We start from the raw sequence: 20694 nt of genomic DNA, 5'->3' as shown, positions 1-20694 counted from the left end.
TGAAGTTGATAATCTAATCGAATGGCTAGCGAGATCAGAGAGTCCAGTCAGTCCGTGTCGTCCCTTTATCTCGTCCGAGAGGCCCTGTCGAAACACCTCCACTAGGGCCTCATCATTCAACCTGGAGTCTGCAGCAAAGGTCCGGAACTCAATGGAATATGTGGCCAAACTTCGCAAAGCCTGACGAAGAGTAAGCAACCGTTTCGTGGCGTCCTTACCGCGAATGGATTGTTCAAAGACTTTCCTCATTTCAGTGACAAAGGAGGAGTAGGAGGAACAAACCTAACCTCCGGTCGGTTATCCCATAACGCGGTTGCCCAAGCCAAAGCATCCCCTCGTAGCAGCCCCATGATGTTCGCAATGTTTGATTTATCGTAAGTGTAGGTACGTGGCTGCAGCTCAAAGACTAGGGAGCATTGTAACAGGAAGGCCTGGCACCTACCTAGGTCCCCGGCGTAGGGTTCAGGCTCGGGTACATACGGCTCTCGAGGGGATGCTGTTGCTGATTCCAGGGGTGAGGCCATCCCGAGCGGTACGGTTTGGGTAGCCAGGGTTCTAGGAGGGGACGGAGAAAAGGAAGCGGAGACCCAGTCCACTTGTTCACTGACCTCCTGCACATTTGTGGATAGTGTCCGGAGGTTTTCTGCGTTCTCCCGAAGTAGTTAGTCGTGGGTGCCCAATAGGTAGCCCTGGCTGGCCAGTGCCGGTTGACGGGATCCGTGTCCGCTGGGTTCATTGTGGCCAGTTTGTTCTGTTACAAGGACGTGGCGGTGGAACGAACCCAAGTGCTGAACACGGGGCATGGAGGCCGAGTCGGGAAGCGTTACTGTCGTAGCGAGCGTGGAATTGGTGTCCAGAGTGTCTTTACCAGGAGTCTTGGTTTTAGTAGAGAATTCAGGAACGATGCTAGACTTAGATCTGATAGTCCTAAGAACCATGGAACAAGGTTACTCATACACGAGTCGACCAACAAACTGGCAGCTCCTTGTTGCGATCACGAAATCTTTATCCTGCAGTTTCTGATGGGAAGCAGGTGTGTGTAGTTAGTGGAACCTGGGAATGATTGGAAATTAAATGAGGTGATTGTGGCCCAATTCCTGTGATAAATAGCAAGATGGGGGATTGCCAGAAGGGACCATGACATGCAGTGCTGTGGGTGGAACTCTCCAGGTGATTTATGAACTGCACTGCATGTTGAAGCTGAACGGTAACCAAGTCAATGGTGTGTGTTACCCAACAGACCCTCCAGATACGTAAGTCCTTGGCATTGACTGGATGGTCAACCTTGATCTCTGGAGAATCCCTCTGGATGAGGTCTGTACAAAGGCATTGGCTTTCCAAATCTTGTCAATTGATGCCATACCACCATCAGTAAGTGAAACCATTCAAAAACAATGGGCATGCATCATGCAGCAGGGTTCCTAGATGGTTTAGGTTGCTGCACTAAACTGCAAGCAGAACTCCAACTCCATCGAGATGCCAAGCCAGTCTTCTGTAACTAAAGACTAATACCATAGGTAGCCTTATCAATCATGGATCAAGAGCTAGATAGCCTGCAACAAGCTATCAACTACTCACCTTGGGCAGCTCCAATAGTTATTATCAAGAAAGCCAATCGTACAGCAAGGTTATGTGCAGACTTCTCAGCTGGTCTCAATACAGCTCTAAAACACAATAGTACTCATTACCAGAACCAGCAGATCTTTTCATGAAATTGAATAGTGATCACAGCTTTGTGAAATTGGAAATCTACCTAGAGCCCACCTCCGGGTAGAAGTGGCAGATAATTCACAGGAGCTTCTCACCATTACAACACATGAGGGGTTTTGTCCTCCCTCTGTCTGCCTTTCGGGATAAAGGCAGCTCCTTCCATTTTCCAACAGCTGATGGACACCATGCTGAGTGGTATTGACAGTGTTGCTGTTCACCTCAAAAATTTCATTGTGATCAGTACAGTTTAGACAGAACTATGCCAATGCATGAACCATATCTGAAACAAATTACAAGACTTTGGATTGTGATTTCAGGCAGAAAAATGCAGCCTCCGGATGTCTTCAATCAAGTATCTGAGATTGATCATTGATGAGCATGGTTGTTACACAGGTCCTGATAACATCAATGCTATCATAGAGATGCCTCTACCAATAGATGTCAGTTTTTTATCATTTTTGGGCTTAATCAGAGGGGAGGGGCGGAGAAGTTGGCAGTACGAAGCAGCACGCGCGGCCGCTGTGGAATGATATCTGTATTTGTTAAGTAGGGTACCGTGCACAATTCTGATTTGATGGAGACAGACGTAGAAGCACGGAGGAACACCTGGAGAAATTTCTGAAATGCCTGCTTCGCTGCCGCTGCTGCTATGCGATCGAGAATCTCCGGAGGGAAGGCCCCAAATACTTGGCTTTGTCTGTTGCTTGGTGGCTGGGGCCAGGGTCGAAGCGCTCGACAGAGATGGTGCTCGGTGCTCGGTGTCGGAGGGCTGGTCGGAGGCTCGAAGTTTTTGGACAGACTCAAGAGTCGGCTGTGGTCGGGTGCTTCCAGGGTGCTGCATCGGCAAGTTTGCGGCGCTGGAGGTTCATGGCAGGAAGAGTTTTCTTCCTTCAACTGTCTGCGTGAGATGATGGGACTTTCAAGAGACTTTGAGACTTGTTTTTACTGTGCCCATGGTCTGTTCTTTATCAAACTACGACATTGCTTTGCACTGTTGTAACTATATGTTATAATTATGTGGTTTTTGTCAGCTCAGCCTCACTGAAAGTAACAGCCTGCTACCATGAAGAAGGACTAATCACCATATGCCCGCTGTTCCAATCCAAATTCCAAATCAATCCTCAACTCAAATCCTATAAATAATCATCTTCAAGTGGGAGGTGTTACACTGAGCTGAATCAAACAGCTGGTAATCAATTGTTAGCTAACAACCAATCCCATGCAGACTTTCACTGATTGGTCACTGTTTCTATCAACGTCTCGAATATTAATGTCACTGTCGACATTCTTTCTTTGCCCCGCACCTTCCATCCACACCTCCGTATGCTAACTGCTATCATCCCAAACTTCACCTCCCCCAGCCCCCACCTTTCAACAACTCCCCAGTCATCACTACTGAGCAGGTGAGAAGGGCCCTGGGGAAACTCAGACATGACAAAACATTGGGACTGGATGGTGTGATTCCCAGGGTCCTGTAGGAGTGTGCTGGGCAGCTGTGTGGAGTTCTCCAGCGCGTTTTCAATCTGAGTCTCAGCTGGAAAGGGTCCTGACTGTGCGAAAAATGTCATGTGTGGTCTCAGTAGCTGAGAAGGGCCAACCCAAAAGTCTTGAATTGCTAACATCCAGTGGTCCTGACCTCACATATCATGAAGACATTAGCTGAACAGAGCCTATTCCCATTTGGATAAGAAGGGCTGCACTGTGAGGGTCAAGTTTTTGATTTCTCAAGTACCTTCAATACCATACGGCCCTCATTGCTGGGAGAAAAGCTCCATTCAGTGCAGGTTGGCACTACCATTGTATCCTGGATAATGGACTACCTGACTGACAGACCACAGTATGTGCAGCTTCAGAGATGTGTGTCAGACATGGCTGTAAGCAGCACAGGGGCCCCATAGGAGACTATATTGGCTCCCTTGCTGTTTACCCTGTATACCTCAGACTTTAGATAAAACACTGAGTAATATCATCTGCAGAAATTCTCTGATGACTCAGCAATGGTGTGGTGTATAAAGGGAGGATGGGAGGATGAATACAGGGCCCTGGTGAAGGACTTTGTCAAATGGTGCAAGCTGAATTATCTCCAGTTCAACATTAGTAAGACACAGGAGGTGGTGATGGACTTTAGGAAGACTAAGCCTGCAGTGCTCCCTGTTACTATTGATGGTGAGGACATGGATGTGGTGAAGACCTACAAGTACCTGGGCTGCACCTGGATGACAGACTTGAGTGGAGCACCAACATAGAGGCTGTATACAAGAAAGGCCAGAGTCACTTCGACTTCCTGAGGAGACTGAGTTCCTTTGAAATATGCAGGCCTCTTCTTCACATGTTCTACCAGTTTGTTGTTCCCTGTATAATCTTCTGTGTACTGATGTGCTGGGGCTATGGCACTGACACGGGTGATGACAACAGGCTCAATGAATTGACTAGAAAGGCTGGCTCTGTTATAGGAGTCAAACAGGACACACTAGGGGCTGCAGTAGAACAAAGGACCCAATGGAAAATCCTGACAGTTCCGGACAATGTTTCTCACACTCTGCCTGCCACCTTGGCTGAACAGAGGAGCACATTTAGTACTGCAACTGCACTGCTCCAAAGAGTGCTAAATGAGGTCATTCTCACCCTCGGCCATCAGGCTCAATAATGAGTCAACCTATAGCCAGGGAAGTGATCACACCCGCCTGTTAGACTGTTAGTGGTAACTTATTCTTTTATTCTTTCTACTTACCTTCTAATATTTATATCTGGGCACTTGTAATGCTACTGTGACACTGTAATTTCCTTTGGGATCAATAAGGTACCTATTTACCTATCTACAATACAGCTGATGGATGAATACAAAACATCTAAGTGTCTGTCTGTCTGTCTCTCTCTCTATCTCTATCTCTATCTCTATCTCTATCTCTATCTCTATCTCTATCTCTATCCCATAGGATGAAGATGGTTCCTTTCAGTCAGATAGTGGGGTGATACCCGACTCCTCAGAAAGGAACATCGTGTGCGTGAGTTGGTTTTAGGTGAGTAGGGGGTTGCACAGGTCCATACCCACCCTCTCAACATCCCCTCCTGGATCCAGCAGCATGGTGGGGTTCAAGATGGCTGGGGAAGTTCTGTTGCAATGAATGGCCAGACCAAGCTTCGATGCAAGGGATGCCCTTTCCGCGCTTCATGGCACGTGTTTGCTGGATGGCCGTTGACCCTGCGAGAGGGTTCATCCTCCCTTTGACAGGTCTTGTTTTTCATCCTGCAGGCTGTCTAGCCACCCTCCTCACCAGGCAAGCCTGGTGGGGGAGCCGGTTTGGTCACCGACCACCCGACCATGCGACAGGTAGTACTGGGTTACATGGTACCAGTAGCACTCAGACGAGTGACCTGAGTATCTAGGATATCAGCAAGAATAGAACATAGATCATAGTGCAATAAAGGGAAAATTTTTGGCAGAATTTACTTCAAGGATTAAGAAAATCTGCCAAACACAGCTCATAGTAAAAATATAAGAAAGGCAATAAACACTTTTGCTATACCCATACTAACATGGTCTTTTGGCATAATATCTCGGTCCAAAACTGATCTGAGAAAATTTACAAAGAAAAATAAAAACTTGAAATAACACATTTTAGAAAACACCATGCACATTTGAATGTTCTTAGATTAACAGTACCCAGGATAGAAGGAGAAAGAAGAATAATAGACATAAAAAAATCACACAACAGACAGATAAAACTCCTAAGTGTATATTTTCATCAATGAAAACAGAATTCAGCACTCCAGACGTGCATATGCAATTCTGATAAATACACACCATTAAACTTAAATGAAAACATAACTCAGGAAAATGAAGAAATGATCACTATAGAGGAAAAAGTTAACCAATGGAAGAGCATGGCCCTCCATGGAAGACATCTGAACAGACTAGATGTCAACCAGGAAGCATTGAATGCCTGGCTCAGAGTTGGAGACCTCTTCCCAGAAACAGAGGGGTTCCTGGTTGAAATACAGGACCAGGTGGTAAGCACAAAAAATTACCAAACTACACAATAAAAGGCTAATGAATTTAAGATGATAAATGTAGAAAATGCCAAGAGAAATAAGAAACAATCCAACCCATTACAGGATCCTGCCATAGTGATTACTTTCACAGATACAATCAAGTGGCAAGTATTATTCACCAAAACCTTGCTTTAAAATACAAACTTATAAAAGACACCATACCTTACTATAAATACAAGTTATAGTTCAATAGTTCCATTTAATATCAGAGAAACGTATACAATATACAAACCTGAAATTCTTGTTCTTCGCAGACATCCACAAAAACATAATAATACCCCAAAGAATGAGTGACAGTAAAAATGTTAGAATTCCAAAGTCCCCCCACTGCCCCTCCCATGTATAAACAGCAGCAAAGCAATGTTCTTCCTCCTCCCACACCAGCAAAAAAAGCATCAGCACCTCCACCTGCCAAGCAACCAATAGCAAAGCCCCCAAGAAAGACCATGATCTGCAGTACAACAAAAGCTGACCATTGACCCAAAGCTAATCATTGACTCAAAGCTAATCATTGGAGGAGAAGATGGCGACGCGACGCAGTGCGCGCAGCCGTTCCGAGTGATATCGATATGTGTTAACTAGGGGGCCGTGCACAATCCTGATTTGATGGAGACAGCTGTGAGAAGCACAGAGGAACACCTGGAGAAACTTCTGAAATGCCTGCTTCACTGCTGCTGCTACTGTGCGATCAAGAATCTCCGGAGGGGAAGGCCCCAAATCCTTGGCTTTGCCTATTTCCTGTTGCCGGGGCCGGGGTCGAAGCGCTCGGCAGAGATGGTGCTCAGTGCTTGGTGTCGGAGAGCTGGTCGGAGGCTAGGAGTTTTCGGACCGACTCAGAGTCGGACTGTGGTTGGATGCTTCCAGGATGCTGCATCGGCAAGTTTACAGTGCTGGAGGTTCACCGTCTGCGTGAGATGATGGGACTTTCGAGAGACTTTGAGACTTTTACCGTGCTCATGGTCTGTTCTTATCAAATTTCGGTATTGCTTTGCACTGTTGTAACTATATGTTATAATTATGTGGTTTTTGTCAGCTTTAAGTCGGTTTGTCATGTGTTTCTGTGATATCATTCTGGAAAAACTTTGTATCATTTCTTAATGCATGCATTACTAAATGACAATAAAAGAGAACTGCGTGTCCTCATAATCTAAAACATTTTGACATATTACAGGCTCTCTCTCCCCAATAAAGGGAGAGAAAAGTGTCACCCTTTCACAGCAAGAGGGGAATCATAACAAAACAACTCGCTGATTTGTGATGATAAAGTCTGCCACTTTGCTTTTTTTTTCGAGTTCTCCGACTCAAGAACCAGCAACAAACACTCCCCCACCAATGAGAGAGGGAGCATGATTCACCAAGTACAATCAATTCACTATTTCCAATGATTCATTTTCTCCAGCATAGAATCGACTCGTCCACAGGGCCCTGAAGCCTCGGAACCCCAAAGTCGTGCTCATGCTCTGGGTGCATCCTTGGTATATTGAAAAGTGGCCACTCATGAGAACCCGGCAGTGGGTCCTGTCACAGCAAAGAAATGAAATCTGAATGTAACTCTAGATCAGGATCTCTGACAAAACCACATTCACTTTCAAAAGGAAAAAGAGAGCTACTAAAGGTAGTAACTAAGCTGTTTCCGCATGTGAGCTTGAAGGAATCACTGTTAAGCACCACTGTAGCTCTGCTCTTCAAACAGAGGACTCTTACAGAGCCTGATACAGTTTTAGAGTCAGAGCCCTACAAATTATATGACCACTGATCCATTATTACAGACAGAAAATCCATAATATCCATCTGTATATAATATTACAGGATAAACAAGCAAGAACAACTTTCTTAATAGATATAGCCATTCAAATACACATAACACACAGAAATCAGTAATTAAAAAACCCCAGAAATTATGCCGAATTAAAAGAGGAAACTGGAAGACATGAGCAGGGTATACATTGTCCCAACTGCTTTCATTCTAAAGTCACTACAATAGCATTAAACAATTAGGCTGACAGAATAATATTAATGTAAATCTCCAGAAAGCCACAATACTAAACATGACTAGAATAGTCGGAATGTTCTGAGCAATTTAGAAATGAGTGTACTTGGCTCTGCCTGTAGCACAGTTCTTACCAGTTTTAAACCCTGGGTTGCAGGAGACAGGTAATTGGGTGACTGTCAGTAGAAGAAAGGCAAATACAGAGCCAGTGCAGAGCACTCCTGTCACCGTTCTCCTCAAAATGTATACAAATTCAGATGCTGTTGAGGGGGAATGACCTATCACAGGGTCTCTGGCACTAAGTCTGCTGTTGTGGCTCAGAAAGCAGAGGGGTGTACTTTTTCTAGTCTATTTGCTAATAACTTAGAAAAAACTTTAGAATCAACATTTAATAAAGATATTGGTCTATAAGATGCACATTGAGCAGGGTCTTTATCCTTCTTTAGTATTAGAGAAATTGATGCTCTATTAAAAGATTCAGGAAGTTTACCAAGTTTCAAAGAAGCCTCAAAAACCCTACAGAGCCAAGGAATCAATAAAGAAGCAAAACATTTATAAAATTCAACGGTAAACCCATCCGGGCCAGGAGCTTTCCCCAGATTCATAGAAAAAATAACATTCTTAATCTCATCCATTGTAATGGAAGTATCTAATAAAGAAGACATATCCTGTGAAATCTGAGGGAAGTCTAACTTATCTAAAAAATCATTCATATATTTAGAATCTCGAGGAGACTCTGATTGATATAAAGAAGAATAAAAATCACAAAAGGTTTGATTAATCCCCACATGATCCAGTATCAATCGATCATTTTGGTTATAAATCTGATTGATTTGAGATTTAACATAATTAGATTTCAATTGATTAGCCAGCAGCTTGCCAATTTTGTCACTGTGAACATAAAAGTCACTTCTTGTTTTCTTTAATTGGTTTACAATCGAGGACGAGAGTAGTAAACTGTGTTCCATTTGAAGTTCAGTTCTTTGTTTGTATAACTCCTCAGAAGGAGCCATAACATATTTCTTATCAATTTCTTTAATCTTGTCCACAATTGCCATCTCCTCCTGCTTCTGTTTCTTCCTCAAAGCAGCAGAATACGAAATAATCTGACCCCGAATATAGGCTTTAAAAGTGTCCCAAAGAGTGTTAACCGAAATATCTTCTGTATGGTTAATTATAAAAAAAAGCTCAATCTGTTCATTCATAAAATTAACAAAGTCCGAGTCCTGAAGCAACAGCGAATTAAAACGCCATTGTCTATTATTTGGTATATTGGCCATAATTTTAATAGAAAGCTTAAGTGGAGCATGATCCGAAATGGTTATAGAATCATAATCACATTTAATCACTGAAGGAATAAGACAAGAATCAATGAAAAAATAATCAATTCTTGAATAGGAATGATGAACATGTGAAAAGAAGGAAAAATCTTTTTCCTGAGGATGCAGAAAACGCCAAATGTCCGTCGACCCAGAATCAGAAAGGAAAAAATTAATCAAATTTGCAGATTTATTAGGTAAAGTCCGTAAAGGAGCCGAACGGTCCAAAGCTGGAGACAAACAGGTATTAAGATCTCCGCCCCAGATCAATGAAAACTCGTTCAAATTCGGAAACTGATCAAACAATGATTTATAAAATTCCGGACAATCCATATTAGGAGCATAAACATTAACCAAAACTACTTTTTTATTAAATAGTAAACCACTAACCAATAAAAATCTACCATTCGGATCAGAAATAATATCCTGTTGTATAAAAGTAACTGAGGAATCTATAAAAATAGAGACGCCTCGAATCTTAGCATTGGAGTTCGAATGAAATTGTTGTCCCTTCCAGAATTTGAAAAAACGTAGTCTGTCCCCCCTCCGTACATGGGTCTCTTGTAAAAATAAAATTTGTGCTTTAAGTCTCCGGAACACTTTAAAAACTTTTTTCCTTTTAATAGGATGATTAAGACCGTTAGTATTCCAGGAGACAAAATTAATAATAGACTCCATAAATCCTAAAGTCAACCCACAACAAGGAGGATTGACGATAGGCGCGACCCACAAATCAGGAGAGGAAACAGAACATACAAAAGATACCGGGAAAAAGGACGCAACCAGTACTTCAATAATGTATATAGCCCAAAGAGAAACAAACTAAAACGTGAAGCCCCTCCCACCACCCCCCACCCCAAGACCCCAAGGCAAAATCTAAAGCAGACCCGCCAGAAAGAAGCAAGCGCTAAAACTACCCCCATGACTTCCGGTATACGCTCCCTAAAAAAAAAGGTATAAATATGAAAAAGATCAGCTAATTGTAAAACAGTAAAAAAGTAAAAAAATGGTAGCTCAATTAAAATACACACAGAACAGAACAAAAGCCAGAAAATATATATTTAAAAAAAACCACAATAAACCTCAAACCCATGAATAAACACAGCAACAAGAAAAAATAAGATTATTAACATAAAGTGGTTATAAAAAGCAAAACAGAATAAAATTTTTAAAAAATACAAAATTTAAGGCCACACGGGAAATACGTAAGATGACAAAAAGGAAGTAACCACCCAGAATCCCCTGGGAAAAGAAAGAAATGACGCAGTTAAAAAGAAAGTTTAGCAACCATATTAAGAAATCAAAAATAAACTTTTCTGCCCAAATAGGGCACGAAAAAGTTAAAACCAACCAATTCACAGCCTCCGATCAACGGAGATAATTAAAAAAAAGCAATTAAGATGTTGAAGATGAAAGTTGATCCAGATAACTCTGGGCATCCGATGGAGAATCAAAAAAACGAAGGGCTCCATCTGACATGCGAATCCTTAGACGTGCAGGGTACAGCAGCGCTGGAAATAGACTAGAAAAAGTACTTCCTTCTATTATTTCGGAAGACCAAACGGGTTTTATTAAAGGTCGTTACTCTTTTTATAATATTCGTACATTGTTAAATATCGTTTATACTCCCTCACAAAATGTTCCTGAGTGTGTTATTTCTTTAGATGCCGAGAAAGCTTTTGATAGAGTAGAATGGCCTTATTTATTTAAGGTGCTTGAAATGTTTAATTTTAGCTTGAAATTTATATCCTGGATTAAACTGTTATATCATTCCCCTGTAGCCTCGGTTCGTACTAACTCTTTAAACTCACCTTTTTTTTCCTCTCTTTCGTGGTACTCGACAAGGCTGTCCTCTTAGTCCCCTATTATTTGATATTGCATTAGAACCTCTTGCAATTGCTATTCGAGAATCTTCAAATATTACTGGGATAACTCGGGGATTAAAGTCCCATAAATTATCACTCTATGCTGATGATTTACTTTTATATATTTCTAATCCTGAGAAATCCATTCCTGCTGTTTTAGAGTTATTAGCACAATTTGGTTTTTTTCTCAGGTTATAAATTAAATCTTAGTAAGAGTGAACTTTTTCCGATTAATAAACATCTTCCCTTATATTATAAATTTCCATTTAAATTGATTAATAATTATTTTTCATATCTTGGGATTAAAATTACTTGTAAATACAAAGATTTATTTAAGACTAACTTTTTACCATTAATAGACCATATTACTCAACTTTCATCTAAATGGTTTCCCTTATATTTAACTTTGATTGGTCGTATTAATGCAGTTAAGATGTTTTTTTTGCCAAAATTTTTATATGTATTTCAGGCATTACCAATTTTCGTTCCAAAATCTTTCTTTGATAAAGTTGACTCTAAAATTTCTTCATTTATTTGGCAGAATAAGAATCCGAGACTGGGTAAAATACATTTACAGAAAGCTAAGAGAGATGGAGGTTTAGCATTACCTAACTTTAGATTCTATTATTGGGCTATTAATATTCGACATATGAAATTTTGGTTACTTGACCAGGATATACTATCTATTCCTAAATGGGTAGCATTGGAATTACAATCTGTTCAGGGTTATACACTTGGCTCTATTTTAGGTTCCTCTCTCCCTTTTGATTCGAAACGCCTTAAGCAGGTCTCTAACCCGATAGTTAAATATGCTTTGCGCATTTGGTTTCAATTCAGAAAATTTTTTGATCTTAATCAATTCGGGTTAGCGATTCCTATTTTAGGTAACATATTTTTTCCTCCCTCTTTTACGGATCGCGCTTTTCAAACTTGGAAGACTAAGGGTATTTTACGGTTTTTGGATTTATTTTTAGATGGTTCCCTTATGTCTTTTGAACAATTATCTAATAAATATAACTTATCAAGAATACATTTTTTTAGATATTTACAAGTTAGAAATTTCCTAAGGACTATACTTTCTTCCTTTCCAATGCTTCCTCCTACATATATTTTAGATTCGATAATTAACCTCAATCCATATCAGAAAGGTGCATCGGCTATGATTTATAATATTATTATGAAACTTAGGAAAGCTCCATTTGATAAGATTAGGGTAGATTGGGAACAGGAATTGGGGCTTACCATTTCTGTGGATGATTGGGGGCAGATTTTACAATTAGTTAATACTTCCTCTATTTGTGCTAAACATTCCCTAATTCAATTTAAAGTGGTTCATAGAGCACATATGTCCAAAGATAAGTTAGCACGTTTTTACTCGCATATTAATCCTTTCTGTGATAGATGTTCGGGGCAGATAGCCTCTTTAACTCATATGTTTTGGTCTTGCCCTACTTTGGAAACTTTTTGGAGAGATATTTTCAATATTATTTCTAAGGTATTAAATATAGATATCTCTCCTCACCCTATTACTGCTATCTTTGGACTACCTAAAATTTCTAGTAATCTTTCCCCTTCAGCCCGTAGAATGATTGCATTTCTTACTTTAATGGCGAAAAGATGTATTTTACAACATTGGAAAGAGCTTAATGCTCCAACTACCTTTTTTTGGTTTTCTCAGATGATTTTATGTTTGAATTTGGAGAAAATTAGAAGTAACCTTTATGATTCTTCATTTAAATTTGAACAGATTTGGGGACCTTTTATTCGATATTTTCATTTAATGTAATATTTACCCTTCTTGTTTTTTTTTCACTGTTTTTAATGGAGGTCGGGATTGAGGACGTGATTTTAAGTTTAACTCTGTTTGGTTTCAAGTTAGCCCATTGCTTTGCCTTGCTTTTAGTTAGTTGCATGGTGGGTTTTTTTTGGGGGGTTTTTTTTTTCTTTTTTTTCCATTGATATATATAAAATTTAGTATACTATTATGTTATCTCGGTTTCTTATGTTTAAATTACATTGTTTGTAGTATTTTTTTGGTATTGATACCTTTTGGAATTTTATTATATTTTAACATTGTATTAATGTTTATATGGCTTACCTTTTTTGTATACTTACTCAATAAAAAGATTTAAAAAAAAAGAAAGCAGAGGGGTGAAGAGGACCACAGTATTGATAAGGGATTCCATATTAGAGGAACAGAGATGAGGTTCTGTGGGTGCAGTAGAGACAGTTGGATGGTATGTTGCCTCACAGTTGCCTGGATCAGGGATGTCTCAGATCATGTCCATGGCATTCTCAAGGGTGAGTGTGAGTAGCCAGAAGTCTTGGTACATATTGGCATCAGTTACAGAGGTATACAAGTTGAGGAGGCACTGAAGAGAGATTTTAGATCTCTGGATTACTACTTGTGCCATGTACCAGTGAGGGTAAGAACAGGATAATTTGGCAGTTGAAAGCGTGGCTGACGAACTGCTGCAGGGGGCAGGGGTTCAGAATTATGGATCATTGCAATCTCTTCTGGGGAAGGTATAATCTGTACAAAAGGTTCAGATTACATTTGAACCTGAGGGAGTCCAATATCCTTGCAGCCAGGTTTGCTGGAGATGTTCAGGTGGGTTTAAACTATGAAGTGTTGAAGACCATAAGACCATAATACTATAAAATATAGGAGCAGAAGTAACCCATTCAGCCTATCAAGTCTGTTCCACTATTCAATCATTGGCTGATCCAATTCTTCCAGTCATCCCCACTCCCCTGCCTACACCTCATACCCTTTAATGCTCTGGCTAATAAAAAACCTGTCTATCTCTGCCTTAAATACACCCAATGACTTGGACTCCACAGTGCCTTGTGGCAACAAATTCCACAGATTTACCACCCTCTGACTAAAGTAATTTCTCCACATCTCAGTTCCAAATGGATGTCCTTCAATCCTGAAGTCGTGCCCTCTTGCCCTAGAATCCCCTACCATGGGAAATAATTTTGCCATATTTAATATGTTCAGGCCTTTTAACATTCGGAATGTTTCTATGAGGTCCCCCCCTCATTCTCCTGAACTCCAGGGAATGCAGCCCAAGAGCTACCAGACGTTCCTCATATGGTAACTCTTTCTTTCCTGGAATCATTCTCGTGAATCTTCTCTGAATCCTCTCGAATGTCAGTATATCCATTCTAAAGTAAGGAGCCCAAAACTGCACACAATACTCCAAGTGTGGTCTCACAAGTGCCTTATAGAGCCTCAACATCACATCCCTGCTCTTATACTCTATACCTCTAGAAATGAATGCCAACATAGCATTTGCTTTCTTCATAATAGACTCAACTTGGAGGTTAACCTTTAGGGTATCTTGCACAAGAACTCCCAAGTCCCTTTATATCTCTGCATTTTGAATTCTCTCCCCATCTAAATAATAGCCTGCCTGTTTATTTCTTCCACCAAAGTGCATGACCATACATTTTCCAACATAGTATTTCATTTCCCACTTCTTTGCCCATTCTCCTAAACTATCTAAGTCTCTCTGCCAGCTCTCTGTTTCCTCAATACTACCTGCTCCTCCACCTATCTTTGTATCATCGGCAAATTTAGACGCAAATCTATTAATACTGTAGTCCAAATCATTGATATACATCGTAAAAAGCAGCAGTCACAACACCGACTCCTGTGGAACTACACTGGTAATCGGCAACTAGCCAGAATAGGATCCCTTTATTCCCACTCTCTGTTTTCTGTCAACCAGCCAATGCTCTACCCATGCCAGTAACTTCCCTGTAATTCCATGCTAGTCAGCCTCATGTGCTGCACTTTGTCAAAGGCCTTCTGAAAATCCAAGTACACCACGTCTACTGTATCTCCTTTGTCTACCCTGCTTATAATTTCCTCAAAGAATTGCAGTAGGTTTGTCAGGCAGGATTTTCCTTTCAGGAAACCATACTGGCTTTGGCCTATCTTGTCATGTGCCTCCAAGTACTTCGTAATCTCATCCTAACAATCAACTCCAACAACTTCCCACAGGTCTATAGTTTCCTTTCTTAAATAGTGGAGTAGAAGAAGAAGAATGGAGTCATTGGGATGCTGTCATGACGGCTTTTTTTTTTAGCAGGCTTTCTTATTTTTACTCAACCCAGCATGGATGGAAAGCATGCAAGGAGGCCGGCTGGATTTGAACTCGGGAGCCTTCGCTCCGAAATCTGGCGCTGATGCCACTACACCACCAGCCGGCTCAAAATAGCGGAGTGATATTTGCAATTTTCCAGTCATCCGGTACAATGCCAGAATCTATTCTACTTCCAGCTACTTCCTTCAGAACCCAAGGGTGCATTCCATCAGGTCCAGGAAACTTATCCAACCACAGACCATTAAGCTTATTGAGCACCTTCTCAGTCGCAATTTTCACTGCACAAACTTCACTTCCCTGATATTTTGCAGACATCTTCCACTGTAAAAACTAATGCAAAATACGCATTCAGTTCCTCTGCCATCTCTGTCTCTTTCATTACAATATCTCCAGTGTCATTTTCTATTAGTCCTATATCTACCCTCGACACTCTTTTACCCTTTATATACTTAAAAAACCTTTTAGTATCTTCTTTGATATCAGTCGCCAGCTTCCTTTCATTATTCATCTTTTCCTTCCTAATGACATCCTTAGTTTCCTTCTGCAAGTTTTTAAAAGCTTCCCAATCCTCTATTTTCCCACTAGCTCTAGCTTCCTTGTACGCCCTCTCTTTTGCTTTTACTTTGGCTCTGACTTCACTGTGATCTCAGCCTGATCATGCTATTCTTGCACTCGTTAGCACATGGCACAGGCAACAATCCTGAGGTTACTACCCTAGATGTTCTGCTTTTCAGCTTCCTACCTAACTCGCTGAATTCTCTCTTCAGAACCTCCTCCTATGTCATTGTCTACCTATGTCTACCTATGTCATTGGTACCTGCGTGTACCAAGACTTCTGGCTTTCACCCTCTCCCTTCAGAATACTCTACACCTGATCTGAGACATCTCGTACCCTGGCTCCTGGGAGGCAACACACCATGTGGGTATTTTCATCAGGCTGACAGAACCTCCTGTCTGTTCTTCTCACTATGGAATCCCCTACGACTATCACATTCTTTATCTTCCTCTCTCCCTTCTGCATCATGGAACCAGGCTCAGTGCCAGAGACCCGTTCACCGTGATCTTCCTCCATCAGGTCATCCCCCTCAACTGCATCCAAAACAAGGTAACGATTACTGAGGGGGATGGCCACAGGGGTGCACTACTATCTGAGCTCTTTCCCTAGCTTCCCTGACTGTCACCCACTTATCTAGCTCCTGCAGCCTCGGGGTGACTAACTCCCTGCAGCTCCTCTCTATCTCCTGTTCATGCTCCCTAATAAACTGCAGGTCATCGAGCCACAGCTCCAGATCCCTAACACGGTCTCTCAGGATCTGCAACTCAATGCACTTGGCATAGATGTGGTCATCTGGGAGACTGGAAGATTCCCAGGATTCCCACATCCGACACCCAGAGCAAAATACTAACCCTACCGACATGCTCTCTCTAGACAATAGACAATAGACAATAGGTACAGGAGTAGGCCATTCGGCCCTTCAAGCCAGCACCACCATTCACTGTGATCATGGCTGATCATCCACAATCAGTACCCCGTTCCTGCCTTCTCCCCACATCCCTTGACTCCACTATCATTAAGAGCTCTATCTAGGCCTATCTAGGCCTAGCTCTATTCCTCAAAAAAAAATGCAAAGAAAAACCAAAAACGAAGTCCACCTACCCACTTACCTCGCTGAAGCCCACTTTTGCCGAAGCCTGAATGAGCCAAAGCCTGTCGCTTCTACCTTCACCACTGGCTTACTCCCGACAATGCCCCGCTTATCCCTTTTGTACTTTTATTTAGCTCGTTGAGCTCAGTTGCTGCTGCTGATAGGCCCTGCACAATGGACTTAGCTCTGCAAAGCTCTCGTTTTAAATAACTGCCTCTGACCTGCGAGAAACACTCCTTCGTCGAGCTCAGTTGCCGCTGCTGATAGGCCCCGCACATTCCAAGATGAGGTACTTGGAACATAAAAGGTGGACTAAATTGAAAAAGGTGAATACAGGACTAAATGTGTTATATTTGAATGTGCGTAGTATATGGAATAAGGTAGATGAACTTGTAGCATAGTTACAGATAGGCATGTATGGTGTTGTAGGCATCACTGAATCATGGCTGGAAGAAGTTTATAGCTGGGAATTCCCCTGGATACACATTGTATTGAAAGGTCAGGCAAATAGGTAAAGGGGGTGGCATGGCTCTTTTGGTAAAAATGATATCAAATCATCAGAAAAAGGTGACATAGGGTTGGAAGGTGTTGAATCATTGTGGATAGAGCTCAGGAACTGCAAGGGTAAAAAGATCTTGATAGGAGTTATGTACAGACGCACAAGCAGTAGTAAGGATATGGTCTACAAATTACAATGGGAGATACAAAATGCATGCCAAAAGAGCAATGTTACAATAGTCATATGGGATTTTAATATGCAGGAAAATTAGGGAAATCAGGTTGGTGGTGGATCCAAAAAGGGGGCATTTCTGAAGTGCCTACAAGATGGCTTTTTAGTCAGCTCGTCATTGAGCCCTCTATTGGATCAGCTATCTTGGATTGGGCATTGTACAATGAACTGGAATTGATTCAGGAGCTTAAGATAAAAGAACCCTTCGGGGCAAGTGATCATAATATGATTGAATTCATACTGAATTTTGAAAAGGAGAAACTAAAGTCAGACGTATCAGTATTACAATGGAGTAAAGGGAATTACAGAGGCATGAGAGATGAGTTGATCAGCATTGACTGGAAAAGAACACTGGCATGGAAGATGGCAGAGCAGCAATGGCTGGAATTTCTAGTAGCAATTTGGAAAGCACAGTTTGTATACATCCCAAAGAGAATAAAGAAGTATTTGAAAGGCAAGATGACACAACCATGGCTAGCAAGAGAAGTCAAAGCCAACATAAAATTCAAAGAGAGGGCATATAATAGAGCAAAAACTAATGGGAAGTTAGAAGATTGGGAGGCTTTTAAAAACCAACAGAAGGCAACTAAAAAAGTCATTAACAAGGAAAAGATAGAATATGCAACTACGTTAGAAAATAATATTAAAGAGGATACCAAAAGTTTCTTCAGATACATTAAGTGTAAAAGAGAGGCAAGAGTAGATATCGAACCACTGGAAAAAGATGCAAGGGAGGTGGTCATGGGCGAACAAACTGAATAAGTATTTTGTATCAGTCTTCACTGTGGAAGACATTAGCACATTGGTTGAAGTTCCAGGTGTCAGGGGGTATGAAGTGTGTGAAGTTACCATAACTAGAGAGAAGTTTCTTGGGAAACTGTAAGGTCTGATGGTAGATAATGCACCTGGACCAGATGGTATACACCCCAGGGTTCTGAAAGAGGTGGTTGAAGAGATTGTGGAGGCATGAATAATTATCTTTTAAGAATCACTAGGTTCTGGAATGATTCCAGAAGACTGGAAAATTACAACTGTCATTCCACTCTTCAAAAAGGGAGAGAGGCAAAAGAAAGGAAACTATAGACCAGTTAGTCTGAACTCAGTTGTTCAGAAGATGTTGGGAGTCGATTATTAAGGACATGGCTTTGGTTACTTGGAGGCACACTATAAAATAAGCCATAGTTAGCATGGTTTCCTCAATGGAATATACTGCCTGACAAATGTGGAATTCTTTGAAGAAATAACAAGCAGGATAGACAAAGGAGAATCGTTTGATGTTATGTACTTGGGTCTTCAGAAGGCCTTTGATAAGCTGGCAGATATGACACTGCTTAGCAAGCTATGAGCCCATGGATTTTACTGGAAAGGTTCTAGCATAGATAAAACAGTAGCCAATTGGCAGAAAGCAAAAAGTGGGAACAAAGGGAGCGTTTTCTGGTGGGCTGCCGGTGACTAATGGTATTCCACAGGGCTCTGTGTTAGGACAGCTTCTTTTTACTTCATTAGCTTCTTTTCAGTCATATGTCAATGACTTTGACATATGTCAATTGATGGTTTTGATGCAAAGTTTGCAGATGATGTGAAGATAGGTGAAGGAACGGGTAGTTTTGGGAAAATATAAAAGCTACAGAAGGACTTAGACTGATTAGGAGAATGGGCAAATAAATGGCAGATGGAATACAGTGTCAGGAAATGTATGATCATGCACTTTGGTAGAAGAACTAAAAGTGTAGACTGTTTTCTAAATGGAGAGAAAATTCAAAACTCTGAGGCACAAAGAGACTTAGGAGTCCTTTTACAGCATTCCCTAAAGGTTAATTTGTAAGTTGAATTTGTGGTGAGGAAGGCAACTGTGATGTTAGCATCCATTTCTAGATAACCAGAATATAAAAGCACGCATGCAATGTTGAGGCTTTACATGCCAGAGTAGGGACAGACTACCAAACCTGGGAAGGGATCATTGGAAGACACGGCACTGGCAAGTGTAACAACAATGGCCTTCTGCTCCTCAAGACATGTGCTACACATAACCTTGTCATCACCAACACCCTGTTCCACCTACCCACCCGTAAGAAGACGTCATGGATGCACCCACGCTCGAAGCACTGGCATCTGATTGACTACATCATCACCAGGAAGAGGGACAGGATGGATGTCAGAGTGACGAGAGCCATGTGTGGTGCTGACTGCCGGACCGATCACCGCCTCATTGTGTCCAAGTTCAGGCTTCGCATTCTGCCCATGAGAAGACCCCAAGGGCAGAAGACTGCAAAAAGGCTGAATGTCTCCAAGCTGAAAAGCAGCAGGGTTGCAGAAGAATTCGTCGATGACCTTGAAGGCAGACTGCCAGACACACCACAGGATGATGGGACCAGCGTTGAGGAACAGTGGACGGCCTTCAGAGACGCTGTCTACACTACCACCCTCGAACATCTCAGACCAGCAACCTGAAGAAACCAAGACTGGTTCGATGAGAATGATGAAGAAATACAGGCACTACTAACGGAGAAACATCAACATTACAGAGCGCATCAGAACGACCCCACGTCGCTAGCCAAGAAAGATGCCTTTACCAACGCAAGAAGAAAGGTGCAGAAAAAACTTCGCGAGATGCAGGACAGCTGGTCCAGCAAGAAGGCCGATGAAATCCAGGGCTATGCAGACAACCACGACATAAAGCGCTTCTACGATGTGCTTAAGGCTGTATACGGACCTCACCCCTCCGGCTCCTCACCCCTCCTCAACGCAAATGAGACGCAGCTGCTGACAGAGAAGAAGCAGATTCTGGATTGGTGGGCTGAGTACTTTAACAACGTCCTTAACCACCCTGCCGACATCAACGACGAGGCCATTGCCCGCCTGCCCCAGGTAGAGATCAACAAGAACCTCGACACCCTTCCCACAGTAGATGAAGTCAGGAAGGCAGTGAAGCAACTCTCCTGTGGCAAAGCGCCAGGACCCGATGCAATCCCGGCTGAGGTATACAAAGCAGGAGGCCCTGTCATGATGCAAAAGCTGATTGTACTCTTCCAGTCCATGTGGAAAAAGGGGCAGGTCCCGCAACAGCTGAAAGATGCCAGCATAGTCCACATCTACAAGAGGAAAGGCAACCGCCAGTCTTGCGACAACCACCGAGGCATCTCCCTCTTGTCCATTGCGGGGAAGGTTCTGGCCAGCGTCCTGCTCAACCGCCTTCTCCAACATCTTGAGCAAGGTCTGCTCCCAGAAAGCCAGTGCGGCTTCCGTGCTGAACGTGGGACCGCGGA

The sequence above is a fragment of the Mobula hypostoma genome, chromosome 1, assembly GCF_963921235.1.
Source record: "Mobula hypostoma chromosome 1, sMobHyp1.1, whole genome shotgun sequence".
NCBI lineage: Eukaryota > Metazoa > Chordata > Chondrichthyes > Myliobatiformes > Myliobatidae > Mobula > Mobula hypostoma.
The sequence above is the reverse complement of the archived record's forward strand: the minus strand, read 5'-3'. Positions refer to the sequence as shown.